Source organism: Gambusia affinis, linkage group LG12 (genome assembly GCF_019740435.1).
Source record: "Gambusia affinis linkage group LG12, SWU_Gaff_1.0, whole genome shotgun sequence".
Taxonomy (NCBI): Eukaryota; Metazoa; Chordata; class Actinopteri; order Cyprinodontiformes; family Poeciliidae; genus Gambusia; species Gambusia affinis.
The window spans coordinates 24,452,084-24,476,594 of record NC_057879.1 but is presented as its reverse complement, the minus strand read 5'-3'; the positions used below and the strand labels follow the sequence as shown (position 1 = coordinate 24,476,594).

Genomic DNA, 24,511 nt, shown 5'->3' with positions numbered 1-24,511 from the left:
GAGGTAGTTGAGTCTCTGGATTTCCTCGTGTAAGTCATTCGGGTCTGCAGGAGGGAACCTCCCTGGGGGGTTTTGCTGGCCTCCCCTTCTCCCGTGGGATCCCATCGTCCCACTGTAGAATCTCGGTGAAGTATGAGACATTTTCTCCTAATACAATCACTACAATCGTCGATCGGTGAAATACTTGAAAGAGCTTCACGCACGTCTGAACTAGTCAGTGATATTGCAATCAATGAAAAATATGCAGAATTGTGTTACATACAATTCTGCAGTTGATGACATCACAGCCTGAGACAGTGACATCACAGAGTCTTCCATTGCTGGTGGTGTGACATCATTCCACCACCAAATATCTCACTCTTTATTCTTGTTTACATTCAAAATAGTCCAGGATTCATTTGTTTTTATCCCAAATATCAGGGCATCAAACTCATTTCTATTTGGGGCAAAATCAAAACCCTGAATGTTCATGAAGGGCCTGTTGCTCCAGATCGTACTGATCAAAAACAGTCCAGTTGTTAAAATATCAATATATAGGTGTTTCAGCATTCAATAATTCTTAAAATAACATAATATTGAACATCTTTTCACACTCATCAGTCTGTCCAGGACTGTTTTTGTGGTTTTCTGCAATCATCACATATTTTGTGGTGCTGATTTAGAAATACTTGTAAGGAATTTTTACGATATTTGAGCTAATAAATGATGTTAAATGTGATCTTTTATTAATCGGTCATGCACTATAACTTGACATCAAGTAAGGCTGAGACAGCGGTCACCAAATGTTTTTGGCCAATTTTGAGAAACATTTTTGATAAACTCAGAAAAATTTTAGGGATTTGTTGATTTTTGGGGTTATTTATTTACAACAACATAAAAAAGTAAAAGATAAAAACTATAACTGTTGATTTCTAAAGAGGATTTGATAATAAAAATTTCAGAAATGTTTCTTTTCTTTTTTTACTTCAAGGAAAATCTTAAGGTAGGCAGAGTGTGTGCAGCCGTACAGCTGCAGGCGCTGCTGCCGTCTGATAAAATCCTGCAGGCGTCTGCGCAGTTCTGAACTTTAACCATAGAAAAGAGTTTTATGCAAAAGCAATTTATTTTAAATATTTTTTGTAATTTACTTTAAAAAGTTTTTTAAATATAAACAAATGTTATTAATTCAATGTAAAAAGATTAAATAATTTCGTTGGCAGCGACTGACAAGGTCCCCTCGGGCAACCGGGGGCCCGCGGGCCCCGTGTTGGTGACCCCTGCACTGTTGACTACTATTTAGCGAAGCTTAGGCAGTTCGCTAGCATTAGCCTGTTAACTTAAATAAGCTGTTACCTATATTTCTAACTTACTAGTCATGTTTAGTATGCTAGAAGGAGTAAGTAAAGTACAGACAACATGCTAGTGATGCCCCACATGCTACTGACAGCATTCATGCTAACATTAGCATTAGCTGTTTTTAGGTGATACACTTACTTTATCATAGCCTACTGAATGGTGCAAATCCATGTTAGTGAAGATGCTTGTGACTTACCACACACTACTGACTACTATTTAGCTAAGCTTAGGCAGTTCATTAGCATTAGCCTGTTAGCTTAAATAAGCTATTACCTGTTTACTTATTAGCCATGTTTAGTATACTGAATGGCGTAAGTGAAAGGTGAACAACATGCTGGTGATGCCTCACAGGCTACTGACAGCATTTAGGCTTACGTTAGCATTTTGGCTAATTTTAGCTCATACGCTCATTTTAACACGCTGAATGGTGCAAGTCCATGTCAGTCGACGTTCTCGTGATTCTCCTCATGTCGTCGATCGCGCTGCAGCTTTCTATGGCATCGATGCTAACTTTCAGCGTCGGAACGGCGGGTCCAGACTGACGGGCGCGCTTTGGCAGGCCCCGTTTAAATTTCTTCAGAAATTTTCTAGTTTTAAACTGTTTTTTTCTTTTTTAAACTGGACTATCTGTCAACACAATCATATCATGAAAATGAAAAAAAAAAATCTGGATAAGTGTGACGGAAATTTAAGGAAATCAAAACATTCCTTCTTTTCATTTAAACCACAGAGAATTATGTTAATTTGATGGCAACATGTTTTCCTTGAGGAGATGATAACAGCGCTGACAACACGATCATTTCTCTATTTGAAAGTCAGGAGGGGGGGGTAACTGCTTGCAGGTCACACTCCCACACATAATGGGCTCTTTGGGAGCAGATTTGATGGAGACTTAATTAATGATTTGATAACTGATGAGGCATTAAACTGAGCGCGGGGAAAAGAGGGACCCCCACATGAGATGTGAAGGCAGAAATGAGTTTTTAATATAAAGCGAAGTATTTCTCACCGCCTGCTGAATCACACGTTTCTCCCTGGTTTGAATCAATCTTTCTGTGGCTCCCTTCTTTCTTTCTGCTTGATCTCTGAGTCAGAGAGGCGCAGCAGGACGCCTGCAGCGCGCTCCCGGTGATACAGTTAAAGTGGAGGAGGAGAGCTCTTGTCTCTGCAGACTCGGCGCTCTCTCAGACTGTTTCATTAGAAATCAGCAGCGGCGCTTTCACCTGGACAGGGTCGGGGTTTTAATGAAATCATTTCAGTGAAAAACTTCAAAGAAAAGCTCCTCCAGCAGTTTCAGATGGGGAAGGTCCGGCCTGACACCAGTCACTGCTGAAACTTTTTAAAAGACGTCGTTAATGCAGCCGGCTGAAGGTGACTGTTTGTACAGCTTTTAAGGCTGTAAGGACAGAAAAAGTAAAGTTCAGTGCTCAAAACAATAGAAAAACCATAAATAATTCATAAAGTGTAAAAGCTACTGAGCCAATTGTTTGACAAGGCACAGTTATGAGCTGAAATTGAAAAGTAAAAGCCATAACAGAATGGAAGCAACATCAATCAATACTTTGGTTGTTGCATTTAAGAACTCAGTATGCAGTTTTTCCTCTGCTTTATGCTTCACTTTCACCATCATCTCGTCATAATCTGATGACAGCTTGAGTTGTTAGTTGTCACTCCGACATTTAGCTCTTTGGGTTTTTCTTAGCGTTTGTGTTTTGGTTTAGAACTGGGGTTTTGGTTCAGCCCAGTCCTAAAGTCCTTGCACTGGCTCCCTGTAGCTCAGAAAATAGACTTTAAATTACTGTTGTTAGTGTATAAATTACTGAAAGGCTTAGCACCACAATACATTGCACACTTGCTGTCGTCATAGCAACCTTCCAGACCTCTCAGGTCTTCTGGTTCTGGTTCTGCATCCCCAGAACTAGAACCAAACACGGAGAAGCAGCACTCAGCTTCTATGCACCACAAATCTACAACAAAACTTTCTTTCCTGCCAGGCTTATAATAAACTGGGGGAAACGCAGCACTCATATTGTTTATGGGTGAAATAGGAATGAGGCGAGAGCTAGTTCTAAGCTTGTGGATTGTTTAGTGTTGTCATAGCAACTGCCTCCCAAGATGGCTGTCAGTTGCAAAGTTCATGAAAACGTGACGTCACAGGAGAACATGCAGGTTCTGTTGATCAACAGAACCTGCTGATGAAACTTTGTTACTTTGACTGGAAGAAAGGACAACGCAACAAAAAATGTAGTTTCTTTTGCTGTGATAGACCTTTTAATATATGTATTTGAATGTATTGTTGACACTTTTTGTTAAGAAAATAGTATAGATAAAAAAGTATACATTATTTCATTTTACCAATTTATATATAAATATTTTTTTTTTGTCTTTTTTACTTTATTCATTTGAAGACTGCAAGGCCTAAACACCAACACTGTCATTGTCTGAGGTGATTCCTTATTTTTCGGCGTTGTGTTAAGGATGCTTTATATATGTTAATGTTATTTGTTTGAAATAAAGTTTAAAAAAATCATGAGAACTACATACTGGAGGACCATTAATATTAGCTTTTACAGCTTCCACATATTAACACATCTTACGGTATTGGTTCACTTTAAGTGCACAAAGTAACATCTAAATCACACTGAATTGGGATATTTTAAGCATAAAAGATGTGCACTATCATTTAATTCATTGCTTTGAAGCTGTCCATTTATTCTCTAAGTAAACAGAGCAGGAATCCTCAGGCGTGTTCTCCGTCGATTCCTGCAAACCAACGTGGAAGTTAATAAAACAATTACAGCACTGAGTCACGCTAAGTCTCGCAGTCTTAAAGAGGTTGACTACTGACAAACGGCGACGTACGAGTTTCCTGCTGCGAAGCGAAATGTCTCTGATGTCATGAGTGAACTAAGCAGAGCAGCAGCAGGAGTCTGCTGATCCCTCGGTCTGAACTCCTATTAACAAGCCAGCCACAGCTCTGTTCCGCTCTCTGAGCTGCAGGCAAAGTCAGCTAATAAAGAAACAGGCCAATTACCAACATAATGAATGCTGCCGAGAGGAGAAATTAAATTTTAAATTGAGCCAGGTGCACCGCTGAATGAGAAAAGAGTCAAGCAGGTAGATTAAATCAGACAAACGATATTGGGAAAAGTTGGGACTGAATAAACAGCCGGGATTTATATTTCCAGATCAGAGAGCGAAGCGAATAATACAGAAATTAAAACAGAACATTCATTTTCCTACAACAGGAGTTAAAGATACAAAATTTTTACAGTTAGTTTCTGAAGCCTCACAAAGGCTTTTACACAACTAATCTAGACCTTTTCTAGTCGGACTGTTTAAAGATAAGATTTGAATTTAACTGCACAAACGTTTTCCTCTCCTTGACAACCTTATTTTGTACTCAGCTTTAATGCACAGGTCCCCAGTTAAGTTGCTTTTTGATCTAAATGATGTTATTAATCAGCGTCTGGAGGCTAGAACCATAAACGACCTTTATAATGAGAGAGTCGTGCTCAACATGCTGCTTTTCTCCTTCTCCCTCCTCCTGCCTCGCGCTCGCACCCCTCAGTGGATTCTTCTTTCTCTGCCCTCCTTTCTGTCTCTCCTCCACTTTCTCTTCTCGCCTGATGGGAGATTTGGAAGTGAACAAGAAAACAGAAGCAAAAGAAATGTTTTCCGGAGGCTTTTATCTAAAGTTTTTGTACATTTTGTAGAACACATGTTCCCAGTAGGTAGAAAATCCCAGCAGAGAAATCCCTCAGCCCTCCTAACTTCAGAGAGTCTTAGTGCTTTCTAGCAGCCGGAGCAAAACGAGATAAATTATATTTGATAAATTATTACTTTACTGTCTTTTTTTATTATTATTGTTTGACTTTTATTTATAGATGTTGAGATCCAAGGTCTCATTTACAAGAATTTTAATTATTATTTTATTTATTATATCTTTTTTTTAAGGTTTAATTGGCTCTAGTGGCTTTTATTTAATAGTTAATTGACAGGAAAGTGGGTAATGAGAGAAGGGGGAAGACATGCGGCAAAGGTCACCAGGCCGGGAATCGAACCTGTGACTAAGGCCTCCTTATGTGGGTTGTGCTTAACCCCTGCGCCACCACAGCACATCCCTATTATATCTTTTTAAAAATAAAATCAATCTAATTAATCTTTTAACATGTTACCGGTAATTTTATTTGCCAAATGAACTAGTGCTTTTTCATCAATATTAAGGAATTATTTACTTAAAACAAACTTGTTTGTTTTCAGTATCTTCCTGAAAAGATATTTGTAAGTTAGTTTTGTCTTATTTCAAGTGTAATAAAATAAGGTGCACTATGAACTAGACGAAAATTATTTGGTAAAATTTTGTGATTTTGCAGCGTTTTTAGATGATCCAAACATAATATGCTGTTTGATAAAATTTTAAAAAGTGAAAAAGAAAAATATATTCATTAAAGGTAAGGTAATTTTATTTATATAGCACATTTTCAGCAATAAGGCAGTTAAAAGCGCTTTACAAGAAAGACAAAAAGACAAAAGTAAATTGGTTCCCCATGTTTAATAAGAATAATAATAAGTATTCTATAATTTATAAACTAGTAAGATTTCTCTGGATTGTTGTTCTGATAAAACTCGATGTTGGTTCTCCATGTTTCATTTCTAGTTCAGACATTCAGTGGAAGGACAAATGAAGGACAAAACAAAAATAAAAGTAAAAATACAGAACTGGTAAAGATACTGCATCCATTTGTCTTGGAAGTCGGATCTTTTTTGTGAGTCCTGAACCAGTGGTGAGTCCGGTTTCCTTACAGTGTCAGAAGCAGATTTTCTCTACAAAAAGATTGAAATGAGACAATCCCATGTTTCTCTGTAGACGTCAATAAACAGATGGGACAGCAGGATGTCTCTGGTTCAGAGGGAAACACCAAATGTCAAAACAGGTGCAGTAAAATTAATAGTATTGATATTAAAACTGATTTAAGATCAGAGCTCAGAATGATGCTAGAAAACAATTACAATAATTTTATTTTTGTTCTCAGTGACCAGGAAATTTCAGTGCTGGAAACTTTGGAGAACAGGTGTTTCATTCATTATAAATCACTGAATGGTTTATCACCACAATACATTAAAAAAGATCTGCTGTTGTTGTATCAACCTTCCAGAACTCTCAGGTTCTGGTTCTGGTTCTGCTCTGCATCCCCAGAACCAGAACCAAACGAGGAGAAGCGGCATTCAGCATCTATGCACCACAAATCTGGAACAAACTTCCAGAAAACTGTAAAACAGCTGAAACACTGCCTTCCTTTAAATCTCAACTAAAAACCCACTTGTTTAGAGTTTTATTCGAAACATAATCAATTGCAAATTTATTGACGGAATCTGATTTAATGTTGTGTTTTATTGTTGATTCTAAGTTGCATTGTGTTTTTGTGTCTGATTTGATGTAAAGCACTTTGAAATGCCTTGCTGATGAAATGTGCTATACAAATAAAGTTTGATTGATTGATTGATTGATTTCATTTAAAAATGAATTTAAAGTACCAGTTAATGCCTTAAACTGCATCATAGTGTATAGGGAAACACATTGCGGTCTAAGTAGTCTCACCACTACGACTCCCCACTACTCTTACCTTCTTCTTTCTCAGCATGGACTTGTAATATTTGCCAAATGTGTTTCTGCATTTTGTCCTTGTAAAAATGCAGAGCCATGTTAAGGAAAGATGTCACCTTGGAAGCAGCAAATGTTTCTAAAATGCTTTTCCACACAGATACGACCGTCCCTGAAGTGTGAATCACTGATTCAGCCTCTGCTGCATGGACACAACGTCTCATTCAGCAAAGATCTCAAATCCTGATTTGTTGAATTTGTCTTTTATTGTCCATTTTAGATTGTTTTTTGTTTTGAGCACAGAATTCTGCCTTTAGACAAGGTTATTCAAGCTTATTGCTCATCCAGAAGAAAGTAAGCCGCCTTTGTAAATTTGTAAGTGAATTTTTTAAGGTGTTTCTTTTCAGGTGGAAAAAGTGACATTTGCATGTAGACAACAGCAGCTAACAATGTGTATTTATTGTAAAACTTTTCATAAATGACAGTCCCCAGCAGGGTTTCCAGTTTTTAAAATATCCAGTAACATTTAGTACTGATTGTGTAAATTTAGTGTTAGTGTCTGGAGAGCTTGCAGGATCACGGGGATTCGCCTCTTTACGCCTTAACCAAAGATTTGTTTATTCTATTACTGGAAAGTTTTGATTAAACTAAGGGTTTGTCTGAAGGCATTTGCATGCTGTGTGTTGCTGCTTTGCTGCAGCTGAATGACTCACTGGGTTGCCCTAACAATCAAAAGGAGCTAATTAACTGGGACTGAATGTCCATTTTGTTTTACTCATAATTAGTGCAAGTTCTGCAGGTACTGCCCTGTAAATTTACATCCAAATATAGTTTTCTTTCAAGGATATGCACTTTCTATAAAAAAGTATTCACTCGCTTGGATGTTTATTACTTTCACAAATCAATAATGATCAACATAATTTGTTTTCCTTTTGTTTATGCAAAAATATTATCAAAAAAACCAATGAAAATGAGAAATAAAATATGTAACAAAATAAGTGAATAAAACGGTGGATATTGCATCAATATTCAAGTTAGTATCTAGTGAACTCTGGTTTGGTTTCAATGCACATGCGAGTGTCAGGCGGACTCAAACCTGCTCTAAAAGGAGGAAATGGACTAGAGTGCAAGGCACTCTGGGTAAATGCAACCAAAACAAATGCAAGAGAAATGGCTCGAGGTTTTTTGTCGAAGACTTAAGAGAAATTCTACAACCACTAAAATCTAACACTACTCCATTTTTGTTTACATTTGTGAAGGAGGGTGCACTCAGTGTCTCAGTATTAATGTTGTTTCCTTCAGTGGTTCTTGGATTACAATAATTTCCCCTCCTCACCTGTGGTGGCGAGGAGGGGAAAAGGTTTGTCATAGTCCAATGTGAAAGAGAACCACAGCAACTGAAAATGAAGCAAACGTTGCAATTTTGGTCCCCAATCGAACCGAGTCAACGAGACTACCAGAAAAGAAACACCCTACAAGTAAAAGTTTCAATATAAGTATGGAAAATATTGAAAACTTTGGGCAACAAAGTTCTGAACTAGCATTGAACAAACAAAAAAAGTTCAAAGTGTTTGGAGGGATCTGACTTGAGTCCAAATAACTTGATACTATTCTTGTCCATCCATCCGTCCATTTTCTTACACCCTTCGTCCCTAATGGGGTCGGGAGGGTTGCTGGTGCCAATCTCCAGCTGCGTCCCGGGCGAGAGGCGGGGTTCACCCTGGACAGGTCGCCAGTCTGTCGCATACTATTCTTGTACTAAAATGAAAAGGCTTTTAGTTAGAGATTTAGAGTTTCTTTAACTTTGCATTGCAATAAGTTCCTAGAAAGTTACAGCCTGAGATTTTATGCATTATGTAAAGTTTGCAATAACGAATAATATAAGCCTTCTTTTCATTAAGCAGAAAGCAGGATTGCGTAAGTTATCATCCTTCTTCTGTTCAACAGAGCAACAAATTGTTTTAATCTGCTGCAGCAGAAAACTGAGAGGCAACCCTGGACTGTTCCCAAAAAACGCATTGAATTTAGATTAAGACAATCTGCAATTCAGAGCAGTTTCTTATAATCCACAGTTACAGCAACACAAAGTAGTTTTAATTCCCAAGAGTCTCCGCAAATCCAGCCGGAGTTTCAGCAGCTGAGCTCACTGTTCATCCTGCTAAGACAAAGAAACGGGAGTCTAGCCAAGGACACACGTCCACCTCAACGGGCTCAAATCATGGAACAAATCCCCGTCCCATCGGATCCAAACACCTCGTGTTGTTTTTGTTGGTACTGGGATGAAATGACCTTGGACTTCCTGTTCTGGGACATTTCGAACCTTTGCAAAAGTTTTGTTTTCCAATAACGAGAAGTCCTTAGAGACGGCCAGCCTCTGTCACAGCAAATTTGTCTGGGACTACAGGAAGCCTTTCATTAGTGGAGTTGTTTATTGTTTAATTGTACAGCACACAGATGCTTCATTAGTTGCTGATAATTTCCCAGAGTGATAGCAATCAGATTTGAGTGTGTGCCTGCATTATCCAGGATAAATATGTTGATGAAGTGTGTAGCATCAGCGATGGAAGGAGATTCTTCATATCAGACATTCAAGAATGAAAAAATTTAAGAAAAAACTTTGATTCTCCAGGGGAGCGATTATCAGTCCTGCCTGTGTGACGGAGCAAATAGTGGAAAAAGGTGAAAAGAAAGGTTTGATATCCTTTAATGCAACTGAGTGAAGCAGAATGCTGGCTATAGATCAACTTTTACCGATTAATCAAACTTTTGGTTTTTGAACATCTAAGTTTTGAAAACTAATTTTTTTTCACCAGTTTTCTCCTGGGTTTTCCATAGATTAGCGCAATTAGATTAAGCGCAACAAAGCCGCTATTTTGTTTGACAAACTGGTTTTACAGTTTGTAATTATTTGGACTCCTTAAAAAAAAAAAAACAATTATCTTGTTTTTGACATTTTTTTTTTGTCATTCCGTTTTTAGCAGAAAAAAGAAGGAAAAGAGCAAAACGATAAATCATTCAAGTGAAAATTATTGAGCTTGTTTTGATTTATCATGTGATTAATTGATTGATTTATTGCTTATTTCGACAGGCCTATTTGAGCACCTTGTGAAATTATACATCGGTATCAGTTTGACAGATGAGGAAATAAGATAAGAATAAAACAAATCAATCACTGCACAAACTTCCTAAAACACGTAATTTCCAACACAATCATACAACTCCCTAAAGTCTTCTATACTGCTGTATAACAAAATAAAAGAAACAGCAAAACCCTGCATTTAGTCAAGTTATATAAATATATATTTTTTGCTTTTAGAGTGAATTGTATGCACAGCGAGAGTTTTGCCCCTTGGAGAAAAGTGTTTGGGTGTGTTTGTTTGTTTTGCATCATCTCTTATTTGAAAATCACTTTTTCAGAGCATGATAAATTCAGACTGCGAGGTTTAGTAGCTTCACAGGGGAGATGTTGTCTGTTTCAGGTTCAACAGTTCACAGCTTTTTTGCTGCACTTTGTATAATGGAGGAAATGAATATCTGACCTTTTGAGTTTGCTCCCTTTGAAAAAAACATCTGCATCATTTTAATTTCACAAACAAATCCGGTTGCATATCCATGAGTGAAAACAGAATTTGACCTCAAAGCAAAACTTGACCTAGTACTAGGTGGAGAAGTGTTTGTTTACAAGCCCAGCAGGGAGAAGTTTCTTAAAGTTGGACATAGATTTTGAACTCAGCTCAGGAGGGCGAGCGGGTCACGACGCTACAAAAACTACAAAACATTGAATTTCTTTGAGGCAACTTCCTTCCTTCACATTTCCGTACGATTGAGATCCGGAGACTCGCTAAGCTGCTTCACTATTTTAATATCCTTTGTCTTTATTTACCAATGTTTTGCTGGTAAGTAGCTTCTTACACCCCTGTGCATTTATTGAATTTTTGATGTCGGGAAGCAGCAAAGACTACACAGTAGTGTGTGTAGGATTTTGGTCACTGCAGCTCCCGTACATTTCCTCACCTGATAAGGCGATGGTCAATTTAGCTGAGGTCTCAAGGGGATAAAACGGTCAGTCAGGGTGAAAAAACATCCTGAAACATTGACATCCTCCCAAAAACAACAACAAAACAAAAACAAAAATACCACTTGGTTCAGGATAAGCAAGTTTCACGAGCTGCACTGCAAAAACACAAAATCTTACCAAGTATTTTTGGTCTAGTTTTAGGTTCACTTGAAATAAGAAAAACTAACTTACAAGTAACTTTTCAGCAAAAAATGGCAGCTTGTTTTAAGTCAGTAATTCCTTAATACTTTAAAAAGTAATACTTCCACTTATGCTTGTCACTATACAATAAATTGTTGCAGGTGAGTATTAGCAGTCACTTAAACCCAATGTTTTTCACTATATTTGCTGAAAACTATCAAAAATACTCACAATTGTGCACTAGTTGAAAAAATGCAGGTGTCTGTTGATTTTGCATGAATTTCTGCAATTGTAGAATCACAAAAAACTGCCTGGCACTGGAAATTAAAAACCAAATTTTACTCAATGAGACTCATATCTATTTATAAATGTGTCATATTCTGTTTCTATGCACTGATCAGATTTGATTTCCCCTTTGGGATCAATAAAGTGTTTTTGAATTTGAATTAAAATTAGCACTCTTTAGTACATGCTGAATACAGTTTGGCAGTGTCTCCCATAATTAAGATTTTTTAGAACACTTTAACATAACTTAGACTTTTTACACCAACAAGTTTTTAATCTTTATTTCTCTCGATCAGTGAACGAGTCACTTTTTCTTTTTACATTATATAATTTTACACAACTAAAGGTTCGGGCTGCTACTCTGATCTTCAGTGGGTGACAGTTTGTCCCTAAAATATGAAGCTCTAAAACTTGTAGATATCAATTACTGCAGTTTTAGCAGCAGCTTCACAGGTGTGAGGATTTTACTGATGATATATTTACAAAAGCACTCCATAAAATCACGCCAGCTTCCCTTTGAACTGTCGGCAGAAGGTTTCTGCTCCCTTTCATCTTAAAAGTTGCAGCGTTTATGATTTACTGAAATAATTGAAAGTTTTGATCAACACAACTTGACAGGAAAATAAAACTTCACAGAATCTTTAAAAAATTGGTTTAATTGTCAATCAAAAACTATGCAAAATGTAATTAAGCCATATTTTGCTGTTACATTTTCTCTCTTCTGCCAAGAGAAATAAAATCAATCAATCATCCATCCATTTTCTGTTCACCCTTCGTCCCTAATGAGGTCAGGAGGGTTGCTGGTTCTTCTCCAGCAACATTCCGGGCGAGAGGCGGGGTCACCCTGGACAGGTCGCCAGTCTGTCGCAGGGCAACACAGAGACATACAGGACACACAACCATTCACACACACACACACACACACAAGCCGGAGAACCCGGAGAGAACCCACCATGCACAGGGAGAACATGCAAACTCCATGCAGAAAGAGAATCCATGCGGGAATCGAACCCAGGACCTTCTTGCTGCAAGGCAACAGCTCTACAGGCAACTAGGCCACTGTGCAGCCCTTAAAATCAATCAGTTTGTTCAATTGGTTTAGATATATTTATTCTTCCATGGTCTGTATTTAATCTCTGTACATTTCATAGTATTTTCTGTAAATGAAACAAAATAAAAAACCTATAAAATTAGGTAATTATTTCAAACTTATTTCCCTCCATAGCTGTGTTCATTTTTTCATATCAAACTTTGAAGGCAGGATGATAAATTAGGCTGACATTTATAAAGTATAAATGGGCAATTTATATTGATAAATCATCTGATAGTTGGGCCAGTATCTGCCTAAGTATCAGATAGTGGACAAATAAAGTGAGAATGGTCAGATTAAAACACTTTAGTATCTGTTCTTGTTGCTGACTTTTGTTCATAACTGTTTTGGTTAATGTCTTGCATGTTGGATAACGATTCCCTCCGGTTTTGGACGCTGTGCAGCTAAAAGGATTTTTGCTCTTGGTTGCTATGATGTGTAACCATGGCGATAAGGTATTTGGTTTGTTGGTAATAATGGTGGTACCTGGAAATCTAATATTTTCTAAGATTTGCCCTAAAACAATCAAGGACGTTAAATAAAGTAACTCACAGTTTGCAAACACAAGATTAATTTCTGATTTACAATTTCAAGAGCTGGTCCGGATTATTTTACACATGTTTATTATCCTAGTACACAAACCTCACTGCTTTATTCCTGCATGGACTGGGCACACATATTTATACTGCTTACTCAATTACTGAATATCTTCTGCACTGGTAAGGAGCAATAATGGATTTTGTGAGCTAAGCAGCTTAGCAAATTGTGCCAACCAAGCATCAAAACAGTCAATTACAGGCTGACAAAAATGGTTTTTGCTATCACTTTGTGATATCTTTCTTATCAACTTTCAGGTGGTAGTTTTAACTTTGAATTTTTGTAGAAGTCCAACTTTCTAAGAAAACTTTGTAAGTACAATTAAAAAGACACAAGGTTTTGCCAGGAGAAAGCCTCCATACTTAGTTTGTAAGATTTCAGTTTAATTACTTTGAATTGTTCCCCTCCTTGCCACGAACAACTGGAGAAAACAACACAAAAACCTTGCGTTATAATCCACTTCCTGCTTTTGGAGCGGTCTACGGTCCGCTTGGCGTACATATATGCATTCAAACTGTGCCAGAGTTCACTTCAACCAAACTGAGACCCAGGTTTGTAGGTGAACCAGAGTTCGCTTTTCTGGGCCACATCAGAGTTTGAGTTTGCATTCACACTTTCCCAAATGAACGCAAACAAACTGGAGTCCAATTAAAGCGAACTAAACATTACTGTAAACAGAGTGTTGCTGTGCAAGGTCTACATACTTCTTCAGTGCATGCAGGCCACTTTGGGGTTATAAACCGTTCACATAAAAGTCAGATTACGTTTGGATTTAATTAGGAGTAGGAAAGAAAAAACTAAATAACTAAAAAAAAAACTAAATTGAGCACCAAAAATGCATCTAAGGCACCAAAATTGAGGCTTAGAGGTCAGCAAAGCAAATTTTTTGAAAGGTCTCAAAGTGACCAAAGAGTTTTACCGATCTGAACTAGCAGAAGTGCAGATCTACATCATTTAGTGGGTTTTACGTCCACTGGGATGATCTTACTGTTGGTACTGCTAGCTGCTGCATGGATGTATTTGGACAAATAAGGTGTGAATGTCTATTTCAGTCTGCTGCTTCAGTACGGTGTATATTTTACATCCTTATTCTCACACAAATGGATTCAGATGTCAGAGCAAAGATAAAAAGCCACCAGACCTCTCACTAAACAGCGTCAGAATGAAAAGTCTTAGCAAAAATGGCTTCAGACAAAAAGGCCTCAGAAAGAAAGCCAAGCAATACCTATACCAGTTTTACCATCTTAGATTCTTCCAGAAGTAATAATAGATATGACAAAATGGAAAAGGAAAAAAGAGACTTTTTTGTCTGAAGTCGTTTTTGCTGAGACTTTTTCATTCAGAGTCATTTTTGCTGAAGTTCTTTCTTAAGATGTTTTTTCTGACGCCTTTCTTTCTGAGACCTTTTCGTCTCAAGTTGTTTTTGCTTAGATCTTCTTGTCTGATGCTTTTCTTTCTGAGATTTTTTCATCAGAGGTCTGATGGCTTTTTTTTTGTCATCTGACATCTGAGGCCATTCGGTCTAATGTTTGAGGATGCACTAAATGCACACCGTGCCTCTGTCTTCTTCTTACATGCTGCGTCATCTTGTTGCTGCAGAGACAAAGGCGACAGAGTGCAGATGCTACAGCAGCCAGCATTTTCAGCCTGACGGTTTCCTGATAGAATCCAGAGGAGACTGGACTCTTCCCAACGTTTATCAGCAGCAAGCAGCAGAGCAATTACACCACAACCTACAATGGAGAAGATTACTGGAAACAGCTTCTGGAAATTAACATAACTCAGAGTGAAAGCTTCTCTCTCTCTCTCCCCGTCTCCTCAGCTAAACCTGTTAACATGCAGTCAAAGGAATCCCTTGCCTGAATTCACACTGGTGATTTTCAGAAGTGTTATGTTGCTTGTCTGGCAGGATTCAGTCAAACACAGATTACTGACAGAGAACAATGTAATTTCCTTTTAAACGACAACAACAGAAACATCTTCTGTCTCTGCAAACAGATGTGATCCATCTTTATTTCCTCAGATTTTCTACGTTTGACTTTGGAGTGTACTTAAAAATGTACATTTTAATCAAAGTAGAACTTCAAACAGAACGCTAACGGGATTAAATAGGAAGCATTTATGTAAATGAGAGAGAAAATCAAAGCGTGAGATGCTTTTAAACGGAACACCAAATGACCAAAGAAGTGGAACTTGTTGGAGGTAATCAGGCAAGGCAGCGAGGCTTAAAGCTGACAGGGTGGACAAACTTAACAGAGCATGTAAAATCACAGCGTTCGACGCTCTCCCAGCGGAGCAGGAAGCTCAGTGATCTACTCCAGCATGCTGTGTTAGCAGATGCTGCATGATTTAGTCATAGGTTTTAAAACTCAATGTCCAGGTACTGCCAGTTTCTTATAAGCAAAGAAAAAAAACACAACATAATACCTATTCAGGGTTGAATGGTGTTCATAAGCATTTGCAGCAGTAATTTCTTTCATTAAATGCGTATTTCTCCTTTTGCAAAATGTGGAGACAAACGGCAGAGCTGATTCCTGACGCTTTATGCTAATCTGCTATTATTTGCCTCAATTTGTCCTTGATGGAGACAGCTGCAGCCTCAGGCATGCTGGAGAAACTGTTTGGATTAATGCCTAACGAACACACACACACACACACACACACACACACACACACACACACACACACACACACAGCTGAATATATTTTTCAGCACTGATCTGTATCACTACCTCGGCCAGCAGATACTGATAATATGGTTTCTATTGTTAGCTGTTGAATCCTCAGTGCTGGAATCTTCCTCGATGATTATAATATATATTTATGGAGGTTTCAAGGTATGAAAAAGTCATGCGAAGGCTCTGGCAAGAAAAGGTTAATGGGTGAAGATCAACCTGTTGCAATAAACAATAAATCAATTAATCACATGATAAATTAAGCTCAATAATTTCCATTTGCATGTTTTATTGTTTTTCTCTTTTTCTACTAAACACTGGATGATAAAAGTTTTCAGTCTGGTGTTTTGGTCTCAACTTTTCCTTTTTTTGAAGAATTACTTTTCTTTAGACTAATTCATTCTGTTTGTTGTTTGTGTCTTTTTGTTTGTTTGTTCTGGATATTTAGAATGTTTTACAGCTCCAGTGTTAAATGTTCATTATAATTTAAAGCTTATTCATCTTTGAGAATGGGTTCTTGTATTATAAAAAGGTTTCCAAACAAGAATATTATAATTTATCGAAATAACTTCTGAGACAATTTATCGACCAGCGAAATTTGTTATTGCGAAAGGTTTACATTCACATCAAAGCATGCTAAAGAAAATAACATATTTTACAACTGTTATCAATATACTGTAATATTTTTCACCGGCCCAATTGGCCTAATCATTATATATATATTGATTTTGAATCCAGCCCTACTTTCAACATTTGTGTCCATTTCAAATTAAGCAAAACTCTCCCACCACTGCGGAATAAGATCCCAGGTCTACTTTTCCTCTTTGACAGGATAATAATTTGAAAAGGAAGACACTCAGAAGTTATAAAAATCTACATGGCATAAAACCTAAATAACCTGCTCTGGAACTCTCCATTTCTATTGTCGCTCTTTGTTTCCTTTCACAGGAGTAAAAGCTTCGGGAGTCTGAGTTTTGTTTTCAGTGTTTGTCCTGTGAGGACGCTGTGACCACTTATCGATCAATCTACAGTGGGAGAAATGTCACAGCATCGCTGTGGATCAGCAGACTGGCCTTTGAGGATAAATCTCATTAACTTTGCAACATTGCCATTCTGCTGTCAGTCAACACACCAAAATGCCAAAAAGAAAGCTGGGACCTTTGCTCCGAGCAGAGAGAAATGCCAAACAAGGGAGCCAAATGGTTAGGAGACATGAACCTCGTTGTTTTTGCTCTGGTAAAGACGGATCGTTTAGCAATTATGGGCTTTGTCTGTAGAGAAGACTGACTCAATAACGGCTTCTTAGGAAATAATCCTGTTAAAGCTCGTTTAGCATTAAAATCGCCAAACCTGCTTAGAGAATTAAGCTGCATCTTTAAAATATCAATTAACTCCAAACATTTTAATTTGGCAGAGTAAATCCTTCAACTCCATCTAATTCTGCTATCAGGGTAGTCCTGGGTTACAAGTACAATAAACTCATACAGACAAATATAAACACATTATACATTAGTTCACCTTTTGTACTAAATTACTGAAATAAATAAAACTTTTGATGCATATGAAATTATTGACACAAAGAGAGACTCCAGGTAGTTTGTTTGGAGGTTAATTATAAAGTATATGATGATGAATGGAATTAAGAATCTACATAAAAATAAAAACCAGAAGTTTAACTCTCCCCACTATTTCTTATTCCAAAGTATTTCAACTTTAACTGAAGTATGCAAATTTACCTCATAAAATCCTCCTGAAACTGATTTTTTTTTTATTTTATGTTGTAACAGGCTTTTATAAACTTCTAACGGCTATTTCCAAAAAAACAACAAAGAACAAAAACAACTGTGATTCTTTTAAAGCATCAACTTGGAGCGCAGCATCTTTATGCAATCTCTGTCAGAAACAACCGATGACAGGGAGATAAATCCAGGTAGAAAAGGGGGAAATTCATTTTTGATAAGATTTCAACTCATTCTGACAGATAAGAGTTAGGCCTTTACAGAAATTAAACACACAGCGGAAACTCCAAATGCTTTTGAGAGGCTGAATGCCGATGTTTCACAATTTTTTTCTGCTGAAAGGCTGATTCTGTCCAATCTCTGCCAACCAGCAGGAGACAGACACCATATTGCTAACAACCTGGAGCTGCTGGTTGTTGCCGATTTTAACCAACTCAACTTTAATACTTTTTAAAACCTTTTCAGGATTATTATGAATGGATTTAACAATAAATCTCCACAAAAATGTATGGAGCTCATTCAGGCATCTGGGGAGAAAATTTGCACTTACCCACAATACACACAAAAAAGCTGGCTAGCTAGCAGTGGTATAATAGCAGCTAGTTAGCGGTAGCCTCAACCTCAGTGAAGATGCATGAGTGCGAATGACAACATTTTTTAAATAAGTAGAATATTTAAGATTAAATAGTTGTCAAGACTAAATTTAAGACTTGTGATTAACATATTTAACATATTAAAGGCCAACTTAGTTTTTAAAAATAAATTTAAAACATTTTAAGGGCGCGCGGCCCTCACTGAATGGTGAAAATGGTAAACAACAGAATATGTTTGGTTTGCACAACCTCTGCAGTTGACAGACCTTCAAGGTAAATTCAATATGTCAAATCAGCACACAGATAGGTGGCTGGGCTGCATGTAAAGCAAGACTTTTCTCCATGGGTTTCATTCAGTAAGCAAACCGCCTCTTAGGCTGGACAGGCACTGTAATCATCAAGAAAGGTTGCACACATGGGCTGCATTTAAATATTGAAAGAAAAACATATTTACTTGGCAAATGTGGTAAAAAAAAAAAAAAAGAAAAGAAAAAAGACCCTGAAGGGCACTTGTGGGATTTTATGTGTTGGGTTTCAGCAAAGTACCGTAAACAGGTGATTTCACACTCTTCCTCCACCGTTGGATCTTCAGGTCACTCCAACCATCAGCTGGTCAAACCCTCAGTTAGCTGTTTAAAAGGACAATAATAACTCTTTTTAACATATGAATGCACATATTTTTTTTGCAGTGTATTTATGGCTCATGAATAGTTTTGAACATTGAATTTATAATCTAACTAACCTGAATGTATTTTAGTGAACATTTAAAACAACAGCTGACATTGTCCAAATGACTAAATTACTTTCTGGAACAGATGCATTTACAGTAAACTTTATTACTGCACTAACTCTAATAGGACAGACGTGATTAATTAGATCCTAAAAGGTTTGAGTTTAAGTGGTTTTTTAAGCTGCATCCCCGTTCCTGTTGTGAGGAAGCGAACGGCGGCTCAGCCTGTGTTTATCATTCCTTTGCAGTCAGCGACTGAACAGATATTAGCCCGGCCTTATCAGCGAAGGCCACAAAGCGCTGAGGGTGAAGAGGAGCGGATGCTGGGGGGAAGCAGCTCCTCAGAGAGCCAGTTAATGATGCTCCCCACTGATGGAGGCTGACGCCGGGCCTGAGGCGTCTCTGTGGACGACCAATAGCAACTGTTGCTATCTAATTTCAAAGACGGCACACAATCTGCTCATTCTGAACGGTCCGAGTTGACGAGTGTTGATAATAATGGTCAAAATTTAGCTAAATATATTTCACAGGACACTCTGCAAAGTCAGTGCTCAAATCTTGGATTAAGTTCTTCAGAACAGAGTTTGCATCCTAAAAGTTTTCTCTGTTGCAATCTTCTAAGTCAGTGTTTGTCAAAGTGGGGGCCGCGGACCCCTGGGGTGCCACCAGAGGGCGCCACACAAAACATCAAGGAAGATGGGAAAAAAATGTATGCAATACATTTTCAATCACAAAGGAATCAATATTTTAATATTAAAAAATCTAATCTATTTTTTAATCGTTATTATAAAATATAAATTTAACAAATTTATTTAAATGTTATTTGTGATCCTCAGCTTTCTGATTGGCTTCCAGTCAAATTTATCAAGCCGATTTGCTTCCCAAGCAAGTGTAGCATGGCTAACAAAAATCAGAAGGTATGGGGTTCTCAATAATCAATACATCAATTAATTGCATGATAAATTAAAACAATAAAGCTCAACCTCAGTGAATAAATCAATAATTTCCATTTGCACAATTTATTGTTTTTCTATTTTCTCTCTTTCTACCAAAATCTGGATGATAAAAGTCTTTATTCTGGCACTTTGGTCTCAAATATCCTTTTTTTAAAGGACAAATTTGTTAACAGAGACTTTGTAATTTATTGTATTTGTTGTTTTTGATTTCTGGATATTTAAAATGTCTTCCAATTTCAGTGCTAAATGATCGATAGGATTTAATGTTTAGTGATCTATAAGAATACGTTCTTGCATTATTATTATTACTATTATATTACTTGAAAATGATCTCAATACAACAAATTTATTGTTTATTGCAAAACCATCTGGGACAATTTATTGTCCAACAAAATTTGTAATCGCGACAGGCCTAAAATGAGGCAGCATTTATGTAAACGAATGTAACAATTATTGAGAATAGAGAATAAAGTGAGAAAAACATCTTAAAAGTTAATGTTTCTTTACATATTTTGTAGAATTATCTCCAGGTTTGCTAACAGGCTAATGCTGCGGCACAAAAAAGTTTGGTAACCCCTCTTCTAAACTTCAACTATTAATTCAGTTGTTTGGTGAATTAATTTTCAGAATATTTGTGATTATTTCTCTTATAATAAGTTAAAAGTAATCACAATAGTCCATAAAACTGGAATTCCTAATATTATGTTAATAATGTAGTCTTTGCAGATTTACTTGCAATAAATGGAAATGATGAATACATTTACATAAAAGGACCTTTTCATCTGTATAACACCATTCTGTGATTATAGTGCAGAGAAAGTCCTTCGCTTCTCCAATGACGTCCCAAACTCTGTAAATCTGTATTCAGTCAGCAGAGCGACACTGAGGGAAAAGTAGCCGTGTGACCTCTTCTTTGCAGATGTGACTCTGTAACTGGAACAGTTTAAAGTAGGGCAGAGCTTAAAAGAGCCTGCATGCTCAGCATAACTCTGTTAATGGGAAAAAAGAAGTCCATGCAGACCTTGAGACAAAAGAGATCAACCTCGATGTCCGAAACACGACTTTGCCGTTCATTAAATAAAAGATATTTTCACAAACTTTAATATTCCTTCATTTTAAAGTGGCCTGAACATTTCCTGACACTTGGGAAAATATTCTTTATCAGCTATTTGTTGGATCTTAACATTCCACATTGTTTTTTATTAACATTCCACTTTGTTCACTTTACACCCAATATTCAACTACACAGTCCAAAAACAAAATCTTACCGAGTATTTTTGGTCTAGTTTCTAGAAGTGCTTTTGTAAACGAATTTTTCAGTAATCGAGTAATCTATTGGTTATTCTTACGACTAATTGAGTAATCGGATAAAAAAATTTAAAAAATAAAATATTGGTAAATCTGGCATAACACCGGTGTTACTATCGGATATCAATATCAGTCCAATTTTTCATTTTTGAGCATCTCTAACAGTTACTCTTTTGTAGTTTAGAAAACTAACTTGTAACAATAATAGCTCACTTTCTAAGTTAACCTGAAGTAATATAAAAATCTTAAATTATATTCAATTTAACAATAAAGAGGAAGGCTCACAAATATGCTTATAAAAACTGTCTATGCTCCAGCTTTTAGTTTATGTTTTCATCTTCAGTCAGTCTAACAGATGAATTCTTACCTTGCCCCATACCTGTCAAGTTTTGGCTCAATCATCATAGCAATATAACTTTTTGCAAAGTTACAATTGGAAAATCTATATAAGTTGATGCATTGGTTGTTTCTGACAGGGAGAGGTAAATTTCTGCAGATGGCAGTAGGACCTCTGAGAGGAGGAAGAGGAGCTTGATTTTTTTTCACAGATTATCTGTCTCATGTAGGATTGGACAATAAATTAATAATATGTATCGTAATAGATGTGACCAATATCAATAGATAATACATTTGATAGACTTTTCAATAATTTCACTCAACCACGGTGGTTTCAGGACTGCACAGCATTCTGGGCGATCTCAGAGGAGGAAAGACTTTAGCCAGTTGGTGGAATCAACTAACTCACTCACTCTTTGGTTTCCTAGCAACTCTGATTCTCTAGTTAGCAATTACTTGTGCAGCAGCAGTTTAAGGTTTCACTACTGTGCTACATAGCTGCTTAAAAATAAAAGAACAGCAGGAAGTGAAAACTGGATGAAACAGGGAAGGTCATGATACTAGTTTTATGGTATTTCAGATTTTTAAAACAAACAAAAAAACAAAACTTATCAATCAGATCAAATGATCTGAAACGATTATATTGTGGTACATTTTTCAGACAAATAGTCCAGCCCTCGTCTAATGTTATAGTGTCAGGACAGAGTGACAATTTTAACAAATGCATTAAAAAAGAATAATTTAGGTAGAACTACTGCAGCTTTAAAGAGGTAAAACAACTTTCTAGCTAACTCGCACCAGAGAACAAAAGTGCAAATAAGAGGTTGATACCTTTTTGGAACAAAAAGTCTCATATGGTGTTTTTCCATCTGTCTGAAGCAGAGTCTGACGTGCAGTGCTTTTTTAATGTTCAATGCTGCTCTCCACATCATATCAGCTGCCCTTTGCTGTCTGAGAAGCCTGAATTCATGTGACCACTGCACGTAATTTCACACACGTCTGCTCCTCTGAACTCTCTGGAAGGAGGGTGTGACCTCAGCTTTTACGTTGAGTAGATACCGCTCTTTCATAGTTCCTGTTTTCCAGAGATTTTAAATTATATAGTTGATGCACATTTTCTGTGATTACATTTCATGTGCATATCGTGAAGAGCAGAAATTTCTTTTCTGTGGAATTGAGCAGTCAGATGTGAAGCCAGAGGCCACATAAAAGCTGCAGTAAAATGTTGAAAATTTCTACAACACAGAAGACATTTGCACAGCTGAATAAAGAAGAAAGCCCTTAGCCTTCTGAAAAGACTTTGTATTCACAGATAAAAGAATTTATTATCACGGTTTAACACTGACCCGACATCAAAGATTTCATTAAAATCCATGAGCTACATTTCTTCCATGGTTTAATGCCTGTGATGTGGGGTTTTTTTTATTATTTGAAACTGGTATTGAATCTACTTGTGAGTTTAACCTTCAAAACATTGCACCAAAGTGGGTAAAAAGACAGAAGTAGTTAATGTAAACTTCAATATTACTGTCTACTCTTCTGCCACACTTAAATGAAAAATGTTAAATTTAAAACATAAATCAATCCCAAGTACTCTTAAATATGTTTTTGAATTATTAACAAGGTGGGTTTATATATTTGCAAATTCTGATATAGCTCAAAATGTAGAAAAAAAGAAAACACTGACAATAAAGCCATTTTATCTGGGAATATTTTCATATTAAATATTTACAACTGTGGTGCAAAAACATTTATTTACTAAGCGCACTTCTGCCACACTGGAATATATTTAAACATGAATGTTTTGTTTAAGCACATATATATGTCAACAAATGTCATTTTAAGTTTCGTAATGACAATTTACCCTCAGAGAGGCTGAAAACTGTAATTCAAATTAACTGATTGATTATAGGAGTTCAGTTAGTCACTGGGAACTATATTTACTGGATTTATTCATTCAGGTGTATAACAATGTCTGATACAAATGGCTTTCTAAAAAGGATGGCATCCGCTTTCGGTTGTTAGAAAGCGGATGAAGAAGCCAATGTGTTGGTAATACTAATAAAATTGCAACATATTGTATTGTTATTACTATTAAATTAAATGTGTACAAAATAAAACACTCACCTTCTTTGGTATAACAAGAGTTGCTGAGAAGATTGTAGCTCACCCACAACTGCTAATTAGCTTAGCCAGGTGGTATCCCTCCCGAATCTTATATTTGCCGGTTAATTTTGAACCTTAGAACATTATTAAAGTAACAAACTGATCAATACTATATCACTACCTGAAGCTGTGGTTACGTTTTATAACAGTTTTATTAACCAGTTTTTACAAGGCCGAAATAACCAACTGTCAGTTGGAAGAGACGGCGAACGATAGATTTCCTGTGATTGGTTGTTTTGTTGCTGGGTAACAGCCAACTCCGCTACTGATTGGAGGATGTGCAACCTGTTTAGTGCCCCGGTTCTATGTCCACTCATTCTCTTAACAATGAAAAGCTACTTCAATTTATTTCATAAACTGGTGTTCTGCATCACATATAAATAATTTGGAAATGTTTTTCTTAGCTTTATAATTTATTAATTATGCTTTAGCGCTTGAGGATTTTTCTTTTGCCATAAGCCATTTTTCCCGCTAGCTAGCTCTAGACCAGTGTTTCCCAACCCTGGTCCTCAAGGCACACTGCCCTGCATGTTTTAGGTATTTCCTTGCTTCAGTGCAGCTGATTTCAATTGATGACTGATTAACAGGCGTTTGTTGAACTGCAATCAGTTGAATCAGGCACATTAAAGCAAGGAAACCTCTAAAACATGTAGGACAGTGTGCCTTGAGGACCAGGGTTGGGAAACACTGCTCCAGACTGTTTGTTTGATTGAATTTACCCAGAATGCTTTGCGCAGCTGTTTGCTTCCTGCTTTTGAAGAGGCATTGGTCCCTTTATATTCACATATGCATTCGAACCGCACCAGAGTTCACTTCAACCAAACCGAAACCTCAGTTTTTAGGCGGATCAGAGTTTAAATGCGAATTCACACCTCGCCAAATGAACCAGACCATCTAG

General features: G+C 36.9%; 1 protein-coding gene across 2 annotated transcripts in view; it reads right to left on the bottom strand.

The window, feature by feature from the left end:
- Positions 1 to 23,811, bottom strand: part of LOC122841287 (contactin-associated protein-like 4) — a 164,160-nt gene extending 140,349 nt beyond the window's left edge. For both annotated transcript variants that reach the window (XR_006372372.1, XM_044134472.1), the window contains exons 1-2: positions 23,575 to 23,811; positions 18,664 to 18,746 (exon numbers count right to left, since the gene is read on the bottom strand). The gene's annotated coding sequence lies outside the window, so the exon portion shown is untranslated. The remainder of the gene's footprint in view (positions 1 to 18,663; positions 18,747 to 23,574) is intronic.
- Between the last annotated feature and the right edge of the window lie 700 nt (positions 23,812 to 24,511).